This window comes from Cornus florida, unplaced genomic scaffold (assembly GCF_030987335.1).
Source record: "Cornus florida cultivar Cherokee Brave unplaced genomic scaffold, ASM3098733v1 CherokeeBrave_3.0.0_Hap2_Chr10, whole genome shotgun sequence".
NCBI lineage: Eukaryota > Viridiplantae > Streptophyta > Magnoliopsida > Cornales > Cornaceae > Cornus > Cornus florida.
The window spans coordinates 25,227,016-25,245,423 of NW_026775580.1; positions in this window are offsets into that span (position 1 = coordinate 25,227,016).

Below are 18,408 nucleotides of genomic sequence, written 5' to 3' on the forward strand. Positions count from 1 at the left end.
AAAAGAGAGATGCTAATAATAAGTAAAGTACAATCGATGACGACACTATAAAGTTTTCTAAAATTCAGCTGAAAGTTAAAACAAACAGAAGTGTGATCAGCCTAGTTTTTTAAAAAAAGGTTGATCTTGGTAATGAATAGAAGCACATGTATGTCGTCAGCCAGTCAAGGGGAGAAGTTAGAACAGCTGAGAGAAGCCCAACTTGCTCTCATTCAACATGTTTGCTGCCCTGAATGGAAGGGTAATCAGCTGAAGGTAAATCAACAGAGAGAAAATCGGCTAAAAGCAAGTTGGCCAGTGTACCAGAATTCTTCGCCGATTGTGATGTCTAATAACTTTCCAGAACAATCATTGGCTAAAAGAATTATTTTATCTCATCGTACTTGACCTAATTTCAAGAAAAGAAAACAGAGATAGCAATGGAAAGAGGTTAGGGTGAAGATAAGATCATAAAAGAAAATAAATTGGCTGAAGGTGAATCAGCAAAGAGGAAATCGAATATCCAATGCAAAATTTTATCTGGCCAATGCAGCATTATATGGCAATAATCATGTGCTGATAAGATTCATCGGCACAGATATAGTGGTTCTGCCGATATCGGTTGCCATAAAAGGAAACTTGGATGGTGTTGAAGAGTTACTTAGATAAGTATTTTGGTTGAGAATGGAACCTACTCAGCTAGTCGCTGAGGAAACACCTTTTAATTTCTTTAAGGCCAATTGGGTAAAGATGGAATCGACTGAAGGTGAATCAGTAGAAGGAAAATCGGCCATCAAATAAATTTTGTTCTTTTCAACGGATTTGGTCGAAATTATTGAGGAGCACGAAAATTAAAAATAATCAGCTGAGAAAACTCCCCATTGGCACGACTTCATTCTTCTGGGAGAGATAATAGTCAGATCTACTAATATAATACTTAACAATAACTTAATTCCAGCAGATTTTAATTATGCTTTGTCAGTAGGGTTGGAAAACATAGGGGGCAAGTCCTTTATGGGTTCTTATGGGCAGTCGATATTGACCAACTTTATGAGAAGTTAGGATGGAGTCCGGATCGGCAGATTTGGCTGATATGAAATAAAAATCATTTTAGAGGTGATTCAGAATAAATGAAGCTTTGGAACTCATTAATTTGTCATATTATTCCAACCGATTAGCCTAGCCATGGTTCAAAAATTCCTTCCAGTATACTTTAAATTTCAAATATCTTATTACCTTGGGCGGCCGACTGTCGATAAGACATTTAAAATTGGGGGCATTGTTGACACCCATTTTGGCAAAATTACATGGCAGTGACGTGGTGAGTAATTGGTTGGCCATGTGAGGCAATTTTGTGATAATGTGGCAACTACCTAAGTGATGATATGATAGGGTAGTTGTATTATGCTTAAATTGTATGTTGGGTTATGAATGGATAATTAAAATTGTTAAAGGAGATAATTAAGGAGTTATTATGTGAAGAGATAAGAGTTTTGGATCAAGTATAAGTGTTATTATCCTTATTTTGTAGGAGATAAAGGAGGATATATCTCATCTTACTTTTCAACTAACCTGAATTTGTGGAGAAGAAAGCTTATACATGGACTGACTTTTGTGAAAAATATGATTAACTCCTTTAATGACTTAGATTTGATTATTAGGTCAACTTGCTCAATTTACGATTGATTAAATTATACGATTACTTTAAATATCCACAATCATAAATATAAATACTTAAAAGTAAAGCAAATTAAGTTTAGAGAGATTGCACCAGGATTTTTAGCAAGGAAACCTCAATTGATAAAATACGTCAACTGTTTGCATGGGAAAAACCTCATGAACTATTCAGTCCAAAGTAAACCGATCCACTACATTTGAAACAAAGTATACCGAATTTTGACTTTGGCTCACACCCTATCGTTCTACCAAACACCAATTGCTGACAATCCTCTAGCTTTGCAACTCCCCGTTCAACAGCAACTTGACCTCAAGCTTATGCTTGATATTTGTAGAAGAGTAGTAGGTAGATTAGACAACACTCCTCGAATGCTCCAACCCTTTCAAAGTGTGATCACTTTTACTTCTGTTCTTAAAGATCTGAACTCGATGTAGAAGAATTAAATCCTGCACTTCATTCGGAATCTCTGAATCTTCAATGAATATATGTGTATGCTTTTATAAATAAATTCAGAACAATCAGATTTGATTTTCTGAATTTTCTCTCTCTAAAAGGCTTTCTCAAAATATAGAATTGATTTTCCCTAAAGCCGTGAATAAACCTAGAACTATGACAAGGTTTATATAGAGTTCAAAAAGTCCTAATCCCTCTGAAAATATGAAAAATTTAGTGCATAGGACTTAGAAAGAAGTTGGCATAAAAAAGGAAACATTTAGAAGAAGGAAACTGAAAGTTGGAATGTTACCAGAACTTCTTGAACCAGTTCAGCCCCTTTGAACCGGTTCAAGATGACCAACAAAGAATCCCTCAGATTCTTGAACCAATTCAGCCCCATTGAACCGATTCAAGATGGTCAGTCTTAAAGGTCTACTGATGTTGAACCAGTTCAGCCCCGTTGAACCAGTTCAAGATGGACAGAATGTAAATTCTTCCTTAAAAGCTTCCAAAACCTTTTATAAATGTTCTCACTACCTCTCAAAACTTCTTAAAGTATTGTTCTCATCATCTCGGAGTGTAGTATATCATGAACACTTGAACTTCTTTAAATCCGCATTCGATCTTCAATTTTTAAAATTTTGAACTGAAAAATTACAACGCGATCGGACTTGTTTTGACAACAAAATTAGCCAATTACAAAATATATATCACACAATCTCCCCTTTTAGAAATTTCGTGACAAAACCCTAAAAACAATTCAGCAATCTACCCAAGCAGGAAAGTAAATTACAATGATTGTTAAAGGAAATAAAACAGCGAAAATTTTCTTAAACCTCATGAAGCTTCACCACATGTAGTAACCTATAATCTGTACATTAGCTTAAACACAACTACCCATGAAGCTTAATCAAGAAAATAAACCCAAACATAAAATAGCAAAGCTAATAATGCCTGAATATCAATGTAATGTAATGCAATGAACAATGATTCTCTCCCTTTAAACAAAAATTTTCTCCCCCTTAATGCAAAAGTATCTCCCCTATTTTTGTCACAAATTAATAAGGGTCTCAAGGAAGAAATATCCTAGAAGTAGGAAGCAACTAACTATATAAATCTTGTAAATTGAAACCAATGAGAATGTAGACTCCATAAGATTATATATATCAACAGAAATAACCAAGATCAATTCTTTTAAGTTCCACAAACTTAGTAAGTGTAGTAAAATCACCACTAAGTTCCAAAACATATGATTTGTTAATTGTTCAGATTTCAGATAATAAATCAATGATATCATATATCCTTATAAATCAAATAATCAACATGTGCAAAAGACAATTTTTTTTTTCTCTTTGTACTCCATTTTTCTTTTTGCATATTGGCAGCTTTCACTCTTATGGGCAGCCTGCTCTTTCCCTTATTCCCATTTGTTTCAAGTCCAGGTAGCTTTCGGATAAATCCCAAAGATAGCCTTTTCCATCTCACCAAATTTTTTTTTTTTTTTTTTTTTTTTTTTTTTTTTTTTTTCAAAACAGCAAATATGTTTCATTCTTTTTCAAAAACTTTTCATTCCAAGCTGTTGTGATACCCCTCGAATCCGAGACACGGGTTGATCAGGCCCACGCCCAAACCTGAGGAAAATATCAAACAATTAAAGTATTTTAAAGCGAACACAGAATAGAAATTTAAGAATTTAAATAAAGAAACCAAAAGAATTATAAAATCCTCCAAACTAAAAATATTAATAATTCAATCCTTCCAAAACCTCCAAGGTTACAACTTGGGAATCCAACTAGTGGACCCCTAAATAAAATCCCAACTGAACTAAAAACTGGAAATAAAATAAGCTAGAATCATCGAGAGAAATCCTACGTAAACAGATGAATGTGAGACTGTCCTCGACAAGCACGATCAAGTTCCAAGGCTGGAACCGTCCTGCACCTGAAAAGAATAATGAAGAGTGGGTCAGACCCATGAGTAAGTTCTAATCTAACTGCAATCCATACAGTGACCCGATACGCAGATACACCGTAGATACCTCACAATATTTATCTAGTTCATACATATATATATATATCCACACTAAGGACATTCACTGGACTACAGTAGAGGTCTCAACCTGAATAGAAGGTAACATGCGAATACGCACCTAAGGGTGGGCATGAGTACCTAGACCTAACAAAGTACACCTTACACTACTATAGCCAGTTACGCATCCACTGCATATACGCACCCAACCAACAGTCTGAGACTCAAGCTCATCTCGTGGTACCATAAACATATATATAAAGTCCGTCCTAAATTAGGGTATGTCGTTCAAATATTTATTGAGTTGACATAGAGAGAAGCTATTCAAATCTATATATATATATATATATAAAGAATTACACCAAATAGGATTTAGTTTAAAAAACAAGGATTATAGACCTTGATTACAGGAAAAAAAAAAAAAAAAAAAAAAATAGAATTGCAGACCTTCATCATAAAATTGAATTATAGAAAAAAAAAAAAATTAAAACAAAATCCATACATACATGAGGGGATATGGTGCCATGGAGTTCAAAAATCAAATAATAAAGTAAAGAAAAAATTTGAGATACTGATGTAATATATATTATATATACACAGACACATAAATATAGAGAGATAGAGGACCTGGATGGTGTTGTTGGAACCAATATAGTACTGATCAATAGTCTTCAACCATCCAACATCATCATGCGTGTGAGGAACCAAATGAACATTGAGTTTCCCGGGAACAATGCCTGGTTTTGATCTAGTGTCTGGTTTTGATCAATCGATATGCATTTTGAACTTCTGATTCTTGTTGATTTTGTAGTTTGCAATTGCAGAGAGAGAGGGGGCAATTTCAGAGTTAAGAATGAGAATGGAGATGGAGGCGATTGGGGAGGCTGAAATGATTTGCCCTAAAACTATATATGGCAATTTGGGAGGCTGAAATGATTTGCCCTAAATATATATATATTTTTAATAATAATATAATCAAATATATATAATATATATATATATATAAATTTCCAAAAAAGAAAAAAAAATTACACAAATCTTCTCTATAGTTTGTCATAATTACACGGACCTCCCTTCTAGTTTGGGAATTTACTCGAACCTCCTCTAAGAATGAAAATATCCTATACGGACCTCCCTTATGTGTGACAGACCGTCAAATACACTAAAATACCTGTCAAAATTTCTGAAATACCATCATATTAGCATCAGAAATTACTTAAGTACCCATATGAAACTCTCGGCTTTTAATGTTTTTTTTTTAACCTGGCAAGAAAACTAGTCGAACGCCATACGGCATCTACAGGCAAGAACATCAGCCATAGACATATAGAACCAAACACAGGAAATGCCAACAGTCACAAAACCAACTAAATCTAACTAACAGCCCTTATAGTCAAGATCACAGTCTTGATAAACTAGGAAAAGGTGATAGTTACAGTGGAATTATTACGATAAAGTGGAGCACTTTGGGCAATATCAGCCACCAACATCATAAATGTTCTTTCTCCATTGTAGGCATATTCATTCCTTGGACTTTAGGTAAGATAAAGTGGGCCGTCTCCAGCAGCAAGTAATGAAACCTACAGAATAATAGAAACAAAAGATGAAACCACCAAGAGCTATGAGTAAACCTTGCAAAGAATGACTTTAAAAGAAAGAAACTGTCAGTGACAATAAGAGTAAACCGAGAAAATAAAGGTATAGTAGCCCAAAGAGCAACTAGACAATAATTAAAAAGTCCCAGTAAAAGATGCGTAACCAATTCGCCGGGCACAAAGATCCACACATGTCAGTAAGATATTGAAATAAAGAGACGGATAAACATGAAAATAGAGGCCTTAAGGTAAATGAAATATTACCACCACACGCAAATAGCCCGAGTACTTGAAAACCTGGCCCACCACAAAGAAAAAGAAAACGTGAAGAGTACCTAGCCTACACGTTGATAAGCGCCGAATATTATATATTCAAGCGCCCTAAATTGCATTAGTAAAGTCCGTTGTATGTTAATTTATGTAGATTATCTTCATTTCTATGTTTTTATGCATTTTCAGGTTCATTGGCCAAAATGGAACAAGAATAAGGCCTTGTGGAATCTTGAGCAACAAAAGGTGCCAATGCTGAATTCTGGCAGCAGTAGAACCTGGACTTTGCTCGCCATTTTGACCTTCCAAACTCGAGAACTGGACTTCCCTCATAACATGAAAGATTTAGAGCTCTGAATCAGCTTTCCAAATCTTCAAACGGTTTGTCATTCGGAGCTCGGAGCAGAGAGTTATGGCCTTGTTACCAGAGGCGCGCAGAACTGCCTGGCAGCAATGAAATTCTGCCTTGATCTTCATTTTCGACCAACTATCCTTGAGAATTGGATCTCCACCAAAACATAAAATATTTAGAGCTCTGAATCAGCTTTCAAAATCTTCAAACGGTTCATCATTCGGAGTTCGGAGTACAAATTTATGGCTGTTTAACCAAAGTAGGTCTGGGCGGAGCAAGTGAAGCATGGGCATTTTTACACTAAATTCGAGTGCTCGAGGCCTTGCTTAGAGTGCTCGAATTTTGGGCAGAATGCCCTTCGGAAATGGCTCATTTCAGCCCACTTGCACCTTGGTTTCTTCACTTTGCTTTCCTCTTTAATGAAGTGGTTGGAGATGTTGGTTGGTGACCTTTTGGTGGTAGATAAGGCAAGGAAGGCCACACATATCATTATCCCATATTCTACAAGATTAGAGGGGAGAGAAGAGAGCAAGGGAAGGAGAGTTCTTGGAGCAAGAAAGGGGAGCTCGAAAATGGAGATGAGGATCAAGCTTCTTCTTCAATCTAGGGCCACCATGGGTAACTAAACCCTCTTCTAGGGAGGTGATGAAGCCTCCCCTTTTGCTTATGTTCTAGATTAGGATCTATTTTGGGGATTAAGATGTATCATTTTTGGTCTTTTCATAATCTAGAGCATATTACTTCTTGTAATGAATTATAATGTTTATAAATGATTGTTGTAAGTGATTTATCTTATCTTAGATGGTTTCTTGTAGTAATCATAATGCTTGCTTCTTCATGGTGACAATGGAGATAGGATTATGAATAATTTTCAAGGCATGTTGATAGAGAAAATGGATAGTCCATTGCTTAGGAACTTCCTTTGATGGGTTATGCTAGTTTCTTACCTCATGTGCTTTATCATTTGATTACAAACTTGATAGTTCTTGCTTGAGTGAGTATGTTGAAGGCTACACTTTAGTTTAGGTAGCTCAAATGTATTAATTTTTGAGGGATTATTCTTGTTTAATGATTTAATGAACTTCTCTAAGGGTATATGGTAATCTAGTGTTGCTATATATTCCGTGACCATTTTATACATTGTACTTCCCCAATTTAGCCTTAATCTAGCATGTACTTAGGGTGTAGTGTGGATTCATCTCCCTAGTCTTTTCTACTTGTATCTCACTCCTTTAATTTCCTTGTAATTTATTGTTTTATGCACTTCAATTACTAGCTTAGTGACAAACACACAAACCCTTTATAAACCCCTCATCACTCTATAAGGATTCTAGACGCTTAGGTTGCCTTAAACTAGCGCAGTCCCAGTGGTTCGACTTACCCGACCAATAGCCCTATTTTACAATGATTCGTGCTATTGCGAAGGTTGATATATAGTTGATCAACCGATCAATTTTTGGCGCCGTTGCCGGGGACTGCAAACGGTTTAGCGACCAAAGTTCTAGGGTTAATTTTAGTTTGATTGTTAATATTGTGTCTTGTGAATATTCTTTGTGTGTTTTGATCATCTTCGTGTTGTAAGATTCTAGGGACTCGAAGCTCGCTGTGGGATTGCTAGCAAATTGTAAGTCTAGAAGACCCCAGGTAAGTCTCGTGACTTCTAGTTTCGAATTGTGGATATCGTGCATGTGTTAAGCTTAGAAGTAGATAAATTGCAAGCCCTTGTCGAGGCTATTTCAATTGTGTATTTTCAATTCCAAGCATCGGTCCTTGTCGTGGCCATTTTAATTTTCTGTCTTGATAATTGAGGAGAAAGGGAACATCGTATGTGGAGTTGTGGATAATGAATTGCTTTGTTGATTATATGCTGTGCTGTTGATGTTCGGTCGTAGGTCACTCTCTCTACCCACAATCGATTCGCTCATTGATATCAATTCTCTTGAAAGAACTCTTAGAAGAAACCTTAGGGAATTCACTCTTACAAGGGATCTTGAAACTGAATTTAATACAATGGGAGATAATATAGGAAATCCGGGGAATGAAAGGGCTGAAATTCCTAATATCGAGCCAATGACTCTTAGAGATCATTTCATCCCTACCACCTATGCTTCTCCTTCTTGCATAGTAATGCCAAACATCGATGCAGCTCAATATGAGATCAAATCTAGTACCATCCAAATGCTTCCATCTTTTCATGGTTTTGATAATGAAGATCCATATAAGCATCTCGATGAGTTCCTTGAAATCTGTTCGACCATCCGGTTGAGAGGATTTTCTGAAAATGCACTCCACTTACATCTTTTCCCATTCTCCCTAAAGGATAGGGCAAAATATTGGTTAAACTCCCTCGCTCCCAACTCTATTGCTTCTTGGGCTCAATTGCAACAAGAATTTCTTAAGAAGTATTATCCGGTGAGTAAAACCAACCAAATGAGGCGTTCCATTCTAAGCTTTTCTCAAGTTGATGGAGAACAACTCCACGAGACTTGGGAAAGGTTACAAGATCTTCTTCGGAAGTGTCCTCATCATTTGATCCCAAAATGGCAATTAGTGCAAGCTTTCTATGCTGGCTTGACCGAAACCCATAGATTCATGGTTGATTCTTCTTGTGGTGGGATGTTCATGTCCAAGAATGCGGATGAGGCTTGGACCTTACTTGAGAATTTGAGTGAAAATTCACTTCAACACAATTCTCGTAGGGCTCCGACCGCAACCACTCCAAACAACACCAACCCTTGTCAACCAAAGTCAATAAGGGAGGAGTCATCTCAAGTGGATGCCATCGCTCATAAATTCTATCAATTGATGGCACCACATCTTCCCCCTTCATTGTCTCAAAATTCGGCAAGTTCAGTTTGTGCTTCATGTACTAGTCCATTCCATCTTTCGGAAGATTGCCCCACACCGGAGCAATTTCCTAGTCCCAACCAAGAGCAAGCTAATGCCATGTTCTCGCGGCCCGGGAACAATCCATATTCCAACACCTACAATCCGGGTTGGCGAGATCATCCGAATTTCTCATGGCGGCAACAAGCCCCACAGAATTCCCAATTCCAAAACCAAGGGCGGCAAAATCAGCCCTCTTCTCAATATCAAGGTAGGCCTTTCCAAGCCTCTTCAAGCTACCAACCTCCATACAATCCAAATGTCTCCACTCAACCTCCTGTGAATCCAATTGATGAGATAGTGGCTGCAAACAAGCAAATGATGGAATCATTAAATGTGCAAATGATGGAATCATTAAACAAGCAAATCATAGATTCCAACAAGCATCTCTTGACATCCTTGCAACCTACTCTCCAAATGGTTCACTCCCATACTCAATCCATAGCTAGGCTCGAAAATCAAATGGGACAAATAGCTAACCAAGTGAACCAACTTCTTCAAAAAGACAAGGGTAAGCTTCCCGCTCAACCATTTGAAAATCCTAGAGGAATGCATGTGATTGATGAAACCCCTCCTCCGAGTGGGCCGACTCATGAACAAGTTCAAGCTATCACCACCCTTCGGAGTGGTAGAGTGGTTGACAACAAGGTTGATGGAGACACAAGTGAGAAAAACCCTCCATTGAAAAATCCAAATTCAAGCTCTTCAAGTCCAAATCCAAGTTCTTCTTGTCCAAATACCATTCACGGAAGTCCCACGCATGTCACCCCAAATGTGGAAACTACTTATGAGCCAAAAGCTCCGTTCCCTCAACGTCTTCAAGAGTCGACACATTTTGGGAATAAGACTTGCAAAATTCAAGACATGTGGGAGGTCTTTAGGCAAGTAAAGATCAATCTTCCTCTCTTGGATGCTATCAAGCAAATTCCTCCCTATGCAAAATTCCTTAAGGATTTGTGCACTCAAAAGCGCACTTCCAGAAGTCATTTACCAAAGAAAGTGAGGTTAACCGAAAATGTTAGTGCGATCATTCAGCACAGCACTCCTCCGAAGTATAAGGACCCGGGTGCCCCCACAATCTCTTGTGTCATTGGTGACAACAAAATCGAGAGGGCCCTCCTTGACTTAGGAGCTAGTGTGAATTTGATTCCATATTCGGTTTACCTACAACTTGGTTTGGGAGATCTAAAGCCAACTCCGATAGTGTTGCAATTTGTTGATCGATCTATTAAGCAACCACGGGGAATTATTGAAGATGTGATCATAAAAGTGGACAAATTCTACTTCCCGGTAGACTTCGTGGTTCTTGATACGGAACCAGTCCATGATCCAAGAAAACACATTCCCATAATTCTCGGACGTCCTTTTCTAGCTACAGCTAATGCTTCCATTAACTGTAGATCCGGATTGATGGATATCTCTTTTGGGAATATGAATGTTAAGCTCAATATCTTCAATGCTGTGCAACTTCCTTCAGATGACAATGAGTGTTTTGAAATCACTATTGCTGATGAACACATTCAAAATCCAATCCCACCTCCTTCAACGGAGGATCCCCTACATGCTTGCTTGGTCCCTTTTGATTTTGAGGATTTTGGTGTGGACAAATCCATTCGGGAAGTCAACTCCTTGCTTGATATTCCATCACCATTTTCCTATCCTTTATGGGAAGCACCAAATCCATCTCTATCATGGGATTGTCCATTTCCTTCCATTTTTTCACCGGAGTTACCTCAACATTTTGAGGGTGAACCACCGGACAAAGGTAAGGAGAATGTTGACAAGTTGCTGAAAATTCTTCCAATCATTCCAGCCCAATCTAGAATCATTGTCCATGATACTCAACCTGTGAACAAACCATTTGAGTACAATGAGGTATATGACTTGGAGATTGCAAATATGGAAGGTCATGATCCTACCATTGTTAGTCAAAACAATGACATTCAACGAGCCTCCATAATCTCGAACAAGCAACACCTTTGCTTAAATCTGAAAATAAAAGAAGTGAGATTAAAAGCGATGCTCAAATCCTCTAAGGCCAAACTTGTTTCTCTTCGGAAGGATCAATATCCCTCACCATTCATTGATCCAAGTTTGAGACCATATGAAGGAGGCAAGTTGCATACGGAGCGTTAAGGATCCATCTCTCCAATGGATCCTGATCCTGGTTCGTCTAGCTATCGACATTAAATTTAGCAAAGCAAGGGAAGAAATTCTTTCGATGTTCCAAGCTTCCCTACCTTCTCAAATTGCTCGTGCCTTGAAATTTTCTGGGAAATGGTTTAGAAAAGCCAAAAATTTGATTTTTCTGAAATAATCTTCAGTTGCGTTCCGCAATTTTAGACTGGCCTCTTAGACCTTCTCAGCTCTAATTTTCATTCCCGGAAATTTCCATCGCTTTCGAGCAAGTTCATAGGATCTTTGGCATGCAACTCATGTGCACAACCTCTCATTTTCAACACATTGTTGGATCATGGTTCCCCAAAATTTTCCATGCATTGGAGATGAAATGCAAAGTTTGAAAATTTTTCATCTAGGCATTAGAAATGTTGAGCAATTCGACAATTTTTCCAAAAATTTTCCATCCATGCAGTGGAATGGACTGAATTTGCAAATTTTAAAATTTTTTCCATGCTTTAGAGATAAAGTGCTAAGTTTCAAAAATTTTCCATCCATGCATTGGATTGGAATTCTCTTGCAAGGCTTCAAAAATTTTCCCTACATTAAAATTCATTGCATGCATTCTTTCATTGCATGCATTCATTGCATGCATTCTTTCATCTCCAAGCCACTGACTTTCCATGCATGGACTCCATTTTGAACAGCTTCCATTTCCATGTTGCTCACATTACACATTCCATTGCAATGAATTCATTTTCAAGCCTACTGATCCAATTTCGAGCAATCTACCATCCAAGTTCGAGTGCTCGTTGATGCCCTCCAATTTCAGCCCTTCATTTGCAGCCACTGCCTCATTTTCGAGCCCTCTCAAGTTCCTTTGGAGTGCTCGCTGCCACATCCCAGCAAACCCGAACTCTCTGGCTTCATTTCGAGCAATCTAAACTCCAATTTGGAGTGCTCGACCTTGCTTGAATTTTAAACCCCAAAGCTGCTGAGGCTACTGGTCCCAATTCGAGCACTCTACTTCCATGCTTAGAGTGCTCGACCACTTCTCTCAACCAAGAAACCCAACTCCAACAACCAACATCCCAGCAATCACCTTCTCTCAACCCATCTTCCCCATCTCGGCTACCCACAAACCGACCACCTCTATGCAACACACCTTAAACCTCAACTCTCTCTCACCACCCAAACTCCACCTTCTCTCTCTCAATCTCCCATTCCACTCACTTATCTCCATGCAGTCGGCAACTCGAGCCCAACACACCATCACCACCTTACCCTTCCCACGCCACAACCCACCCACAATCCATGCAAGCCACCCTGCATGCCCCTCTCGGCAACATCATCCAATCAACCCAACTCACTCAATCCCGAGCCCAGCAAACAACCTCACAAAAAAAAAAAAAAAAAAAACAAAAACTTCAACCCATTCCACCTCACACCATGCACACCAACCTTCCTCTCTCTCTCTTCCCAAACCAAACCATGCATCACCATCCCTCATCTCTCATTCTCTGCAGAATTTTCGAGCACTCAAAGCCAAGCTTCGAGTGCTCGCTGCTGCTCAACTTCTTACCACCATGCCCCATCCGAGCACTCCACCCCCCCTCAACCTCTCACCATGCATGTCCTTAAGCACACCACCCAACCCTCGCCTTCACCCAACTCCACACCTCAACCTACAACCAACCTACTCTCGGCTTCCTCACAAAACACCATCCCCAACCCACCCACACTCCATGCAAACCATCTTTCTCTCGGCATGCATTCCACTCCCACCAACCAACCCCCATTTCCTGCAACCTACCCAAACCATCCCTCTCAAACCAACTCCTTTCCCAGCTCCGGCCAACTTCCCTTCATCAACCAACCTACACCATTCCCTCAACCTCATGCCTGCCCAAAACCATCTCTCTCTCTCGGCACTTTCATGCAACTTGCATGCACCTCGAACAATAACTCCAACCACCATGCAACCCAACCTCCATCAACCATGTTCCCACGTCCTCCATGCATAACCACCACATCCCCTTCACCCTCGGCATCCACATGCATAACCATTCACCAACCAACCTCACAACCCACTCCATGCCAACCCCAAGCCACCCCACAACCTACAATTTCATGCACAAAGCTCCCCTCACCTCTCTGCCATATTTTCGAGCACTCGAAGCCAAGCTTCGAGTGCTCGCAATTGCTTGAGTTCTCACACAACAAACACCCGAGCCCACTGCCCCATTTTAGAGCACTCGAAGACACACTTCGAGTGCTCGAACCAAGCCACCTCTCTTTTAAACACAACCTCAACCAACCAACTCCCTCTCACTCGGCTCAACCTCTCTACAACTCATCAACCTCACCTCACAACCCTCTCCCAAATCCACTACACCTCTCTCGGCAACCATGCACACCATCCTCCAAACTCAACCTCTCGGCACCCTTAAAATCCAACCCAACTATCCAAACCCACCACCTCATGCATGCACCTCCCCATGCATGCTTACCCACCCATCTATCAATCTCTCATCCACATCTTCCATTAACCACAAATAATGGGCCTTGTGTTCTCCATTGTTGGGTAAGTGTCTACCCTCTTTTTCTTTTAATTTTTGATCCATGGAGGATGGGATTGCTTGTGTGAAGGATTTGTGATTGTTTGGGAGTTGTGTATTGCATTTGCAGGGCCAAATTTTTGGATTTTCTCATCTCTAATCAACCTTTGGCCCTCTTCCTTTTTGTCTTGCACACCACGTGTTTGACGAATTGCCTAAGCCAACTTTATCTCTCTAAATGCACGGTTTTTGGCATTGTTTTGTTTTCCATTTTACACTTATGACTCATGTGTGCCAATTTGTATTTTGTATGGATTTTTACCTTGCAATCACATTCGTCTTAGTGTTTTCATTTCTGTTTTGATTTTTTTCTTAAGAGACCTATGCTTTCACCTGTGTACATTAGTTCTGTTTTGATAGGTCTTCATGTCCAAGTTTGGGGGACGCCGTTGCGCACTCACATGGCTGAACATCTACGTCGTCGTCACTCCACTTGGTATTATTGTTCTTTTACCCTCTTTGCGCTTATTTTGATTTACTTGTCTTCTCACATTGAGGACAATGTGACATTCAAGTTTGGGGGTGCATTTATGTATTTTTGGTTTTACATTTTTGCTAAGCAATGATAATGGAATTTGAAACCTGTTGGAGATGAAAGCATATGTTTAAAACTTTGTGTATAGAAGCAGCTGATATTATTGAAAATAAAGAAAATTTGAGTTGAAATGATCATGTAGATTCAAATTAGTCTGTATAAATGTCTCAATTAAATTCTCGCTGGATTTGACACTCTTTTAAGCTTCACAATGCACAGATGCACATTGGAAACTTAACTGTGAGGCATGCAACTTGATTGACCTTGACCTTGCCCTAGTTAATCTGATTTGATGAACCTAATGGATGAATACTTTTGGCATGAATCTAAAAAAAAAAAAAAAAAAAAAAAAAAAAAAAAAAAAACTTAGAAAGAAAGAAAATAATGATCAGTTGACGTTCGTAGCCTTTCCAACTCGAGTTATTAAGCCCTAGGAGTGTCTCTACACTTAGCACCCTAAAACCGTCTGGTTTGGGAGTTGTTGGCCTAACGCTTGCTACAGGGGTTGGTTAGAAAGCTTAAGGGACTTAAACATTGCACGGTCATTCAAAAAAATAAACTGGTAATAAACATGGTTCGTTGGAGTTCGTAGCCTTTCCAACTTGAGCTATTAAGCCCTATGGAGTGTCTCTACACTTAACACCCTAAAGCCATCTGGTTTGGGAGTTGTTGGCCTAACGCTTGCTACATAGGTTGGTTAGAAAGCTTAAGGGACTTCAGCATTGCACAACCATTCTATGTTTCGCTTATGAGTTACAATAAATTGTCAACAAGCAATAAAAGTTGTCTTGTAAATAAAATCATGCCTTAGGGACCTCATTTAAAGGGGAATTCAATGATTTGAAAACTTGTGCTTTGGAATTGGAAAAGAAAGTAAAAGCCGCATGTTGAGAATCCAATTCACTTTCACTGAAGCTAGAGTTGATTTCCATTCAAGAGATGATAATTGAGTTATTTATATAGACTTTGATGTTGATGCATGTATGTGGAAATGTATTTAGCCAATTTTTGTATCAATGCTTCATATATGCAAGGTAGTTTTCCCAATGACCCCATCTCCAGTTTTTGTCTGTTTCAAGTTGTATTTGAGCTATGTGTCTATCTCATTTTACCATGGATGATATTTTTGTAGTAGCATGCCCATGGTTGTCTTTTCATTGAAGTATTCATTGTAGTTTTGCTAAGGGACTAGCAAAATGTAAGTTTGGGGGTGTGATAAGCGCCGAATATTATATATTCAAGCGCCCTAAATTGCATTAGTAAAGTCCGTTGTATGTTAATTTATGTAGATTATCTTCATTTCTATGTTTTTATGCATTTTCAGGTTCATTGGCCAAAATGGAACAAGAATAAGGCCTTGTGGAATCTTGAGCAACAAAAGGTGCCAATGCTGAATTCTGGCAGCAGTAGAACCTGGACTTTGCTCGCCATTTTGACCTTCCAAACTCGAGAACTGGACTTCCCTCATAACATGAAAGATTTAGAGCTCTGAATCAGCTTTCCAAATCTTCAAACGGTTTGTCATTCGGAGCTCGGAGCAGAGAGTTATGGCCTTGTTACCAGAGGCGCGCAGAACTGCCTGGCAGCAATGAAATTCTGCCTTGATCTTCATTTTCGACCAACTATCCTTGAGAATTGGATCTCCACCAAAACATAAAATATTTAGAGCTCTGAATCAGCTTTCAAAATCTTCAAACGGTTCATCATTCGGAGTTCGGAGTACAAATTTATGGCTGTTTAACCAAAGTAGGTCTGGGCGGAGCAAGTGAAGCATGGGCATTTTTACACTAAATTCGAGTGCTCGAGGCCTTGCTTAGAGTGCTCGAATTTTGGGCAGAATGCCCTTCGGAAATGGCTCATTTCAGCCCACTTGCACCTTGGTTTCTTCACTTTGCTTTCCTCTTTAATGAAGTGGTTGGAGATGTTGGTTGGTGACCTTTTGGTGGTAGATAAGGCAAGGAAGGCCACACATATCATTATCCCATATTCTACAAGATTAGAGGGGAGAGAAGAGAGCAAGGGAAGGAGAGTTCTTGGAGCAAGAAAGGGGAGCTCGAAAATGGAGATGAGGATCAAGCTTCTTCTTCAATCTAGGGCCACCATGGGTAACTAAACCCTCTTCTAGGGAGGTGATGAAGCCTCCCCTTTTGCTTATGTTCTAGATTAGGATCTATTTTGGGGATTAAGATGTATCATTTTTGGTCTTTTCATAATCTAGAGCATATTACTTCTTGTAATGAATTCTAATGTTTATAAATGATTGTTGTAAGTGATTTATCTTGTCTTAGATGGTTTCTTGTAGTAATCATAATGCTTGCTTCTTCATGGTGACAATGGAGATAGGATTATGAATAATTTTCAAGGCATGTTGATAGAGAAAATGGATAGTCCATTGCTTAGGAACTTCCTTTGATGGGTTATGCTAGTTTCTTACCTCATGTGCTTTATCATTTGATTACAAACTTGATAGTTCTTGCTTGAGTGAGTATGTTGAAGGCTACACTTTAGTTTAGGTAGCTCAAATGTATTAATTTTTGAGGGATTATTCTTGTTTAATGATTTAATGAACTTCTCTAAGGGTATATGGTAATCTAGTGTTGCTATATATTCCGTGACCATTTTATACATTGTACTTCCCCAATTTAGCCTTAATCTAGCATGTACTTAGGGTGTAGTGTGGATTCATCTCCCTAGTCTTTTCTACTTGTATCTCACTCCTTTAATTTCCTTGTAATTTATTGTTTTATGCACTTCAATTACTAGCTTAGTGACAAACACACAAACCCTTTATAAACCCCTCATCACTCTATAAGGATTCTAGACGCTTAGGTTGCCTTAAACTAGCGCAGTCCCAGTGGTTCGACTTACCCGACCAATAGCCCTATTTTACAATGATTCGTGCTATTGCGAAGGTTGATATATAGTTGATCAACCGATCACACGTCATCCATGACGTCACCACTGATAAACCGCCGGGCACAATGCAACAGCCACCATAGGCGACAACAAGCTGATCAGTCAGCGCCAGGCGGAGAACCCACCACATCGATCATCAAAGCCGACCCAGCCAAAACACTCTGATCACTCCCACAGAAGCAGTCAGGACAGCAAACGGCAACGGAAAATGCATTAACATGAAAGATACGTGCCATCGCCAAAAACTCCCAACACGATAGCTCCATATAGGATCAACCTTACAGAGCCACGACCAACACCCCGAGATTTGTAAAAGAATAAGGTCTAGCCACTGATTTGGCCCCGCCACATGACTGCCGTACTTAAATCTCCACCTTGATCGTTCTAGAGACCACCACCGCCAAATTTCTGCCCAATCGGAACAGTGCCACACCGTCCAAAAAATCCCTATCATCAACCACCCCACAGTTATGTGTGGAAACCAACGCCGCCAAGAGTGAGTCCCCAACGGACCCCAAGCTAAACAAGACGCAGCCACCAATGAGAGCGCCACAAAAACCACTGATATGGACAATACCAAAGGGAAAATAAAACATAATACATGACAAAGGCAAATAACTCCACCAAATCCACAAATATATGGTAAACTTATCAAGCACAAGGTGAAATCTAGAGTAACTACAGACCGACGCCATATCACCCAAAACATAACAACTGACACCTTTTTTTTTTTTTTTTTAATGAGAATACCGACCAAAATAAGATATACCTAGTATCAACAAGCAAGATCAAGCACTGAACCAAGATCTAGCATTCCAACCCACCTACCCACGTATCTAAAAGAAGGATACAACTCACCGATAAAGGAGAAAGACTATGAAAAAGAGAGATTGACCCGACCAAAGATGAGGAAGAAACACTAATTACCTACCAACAATTCACTCTAATAGGTATAGAACTTTCTTACGTAAAGAGATTGAGCGCTAGGAAAAGGAGAC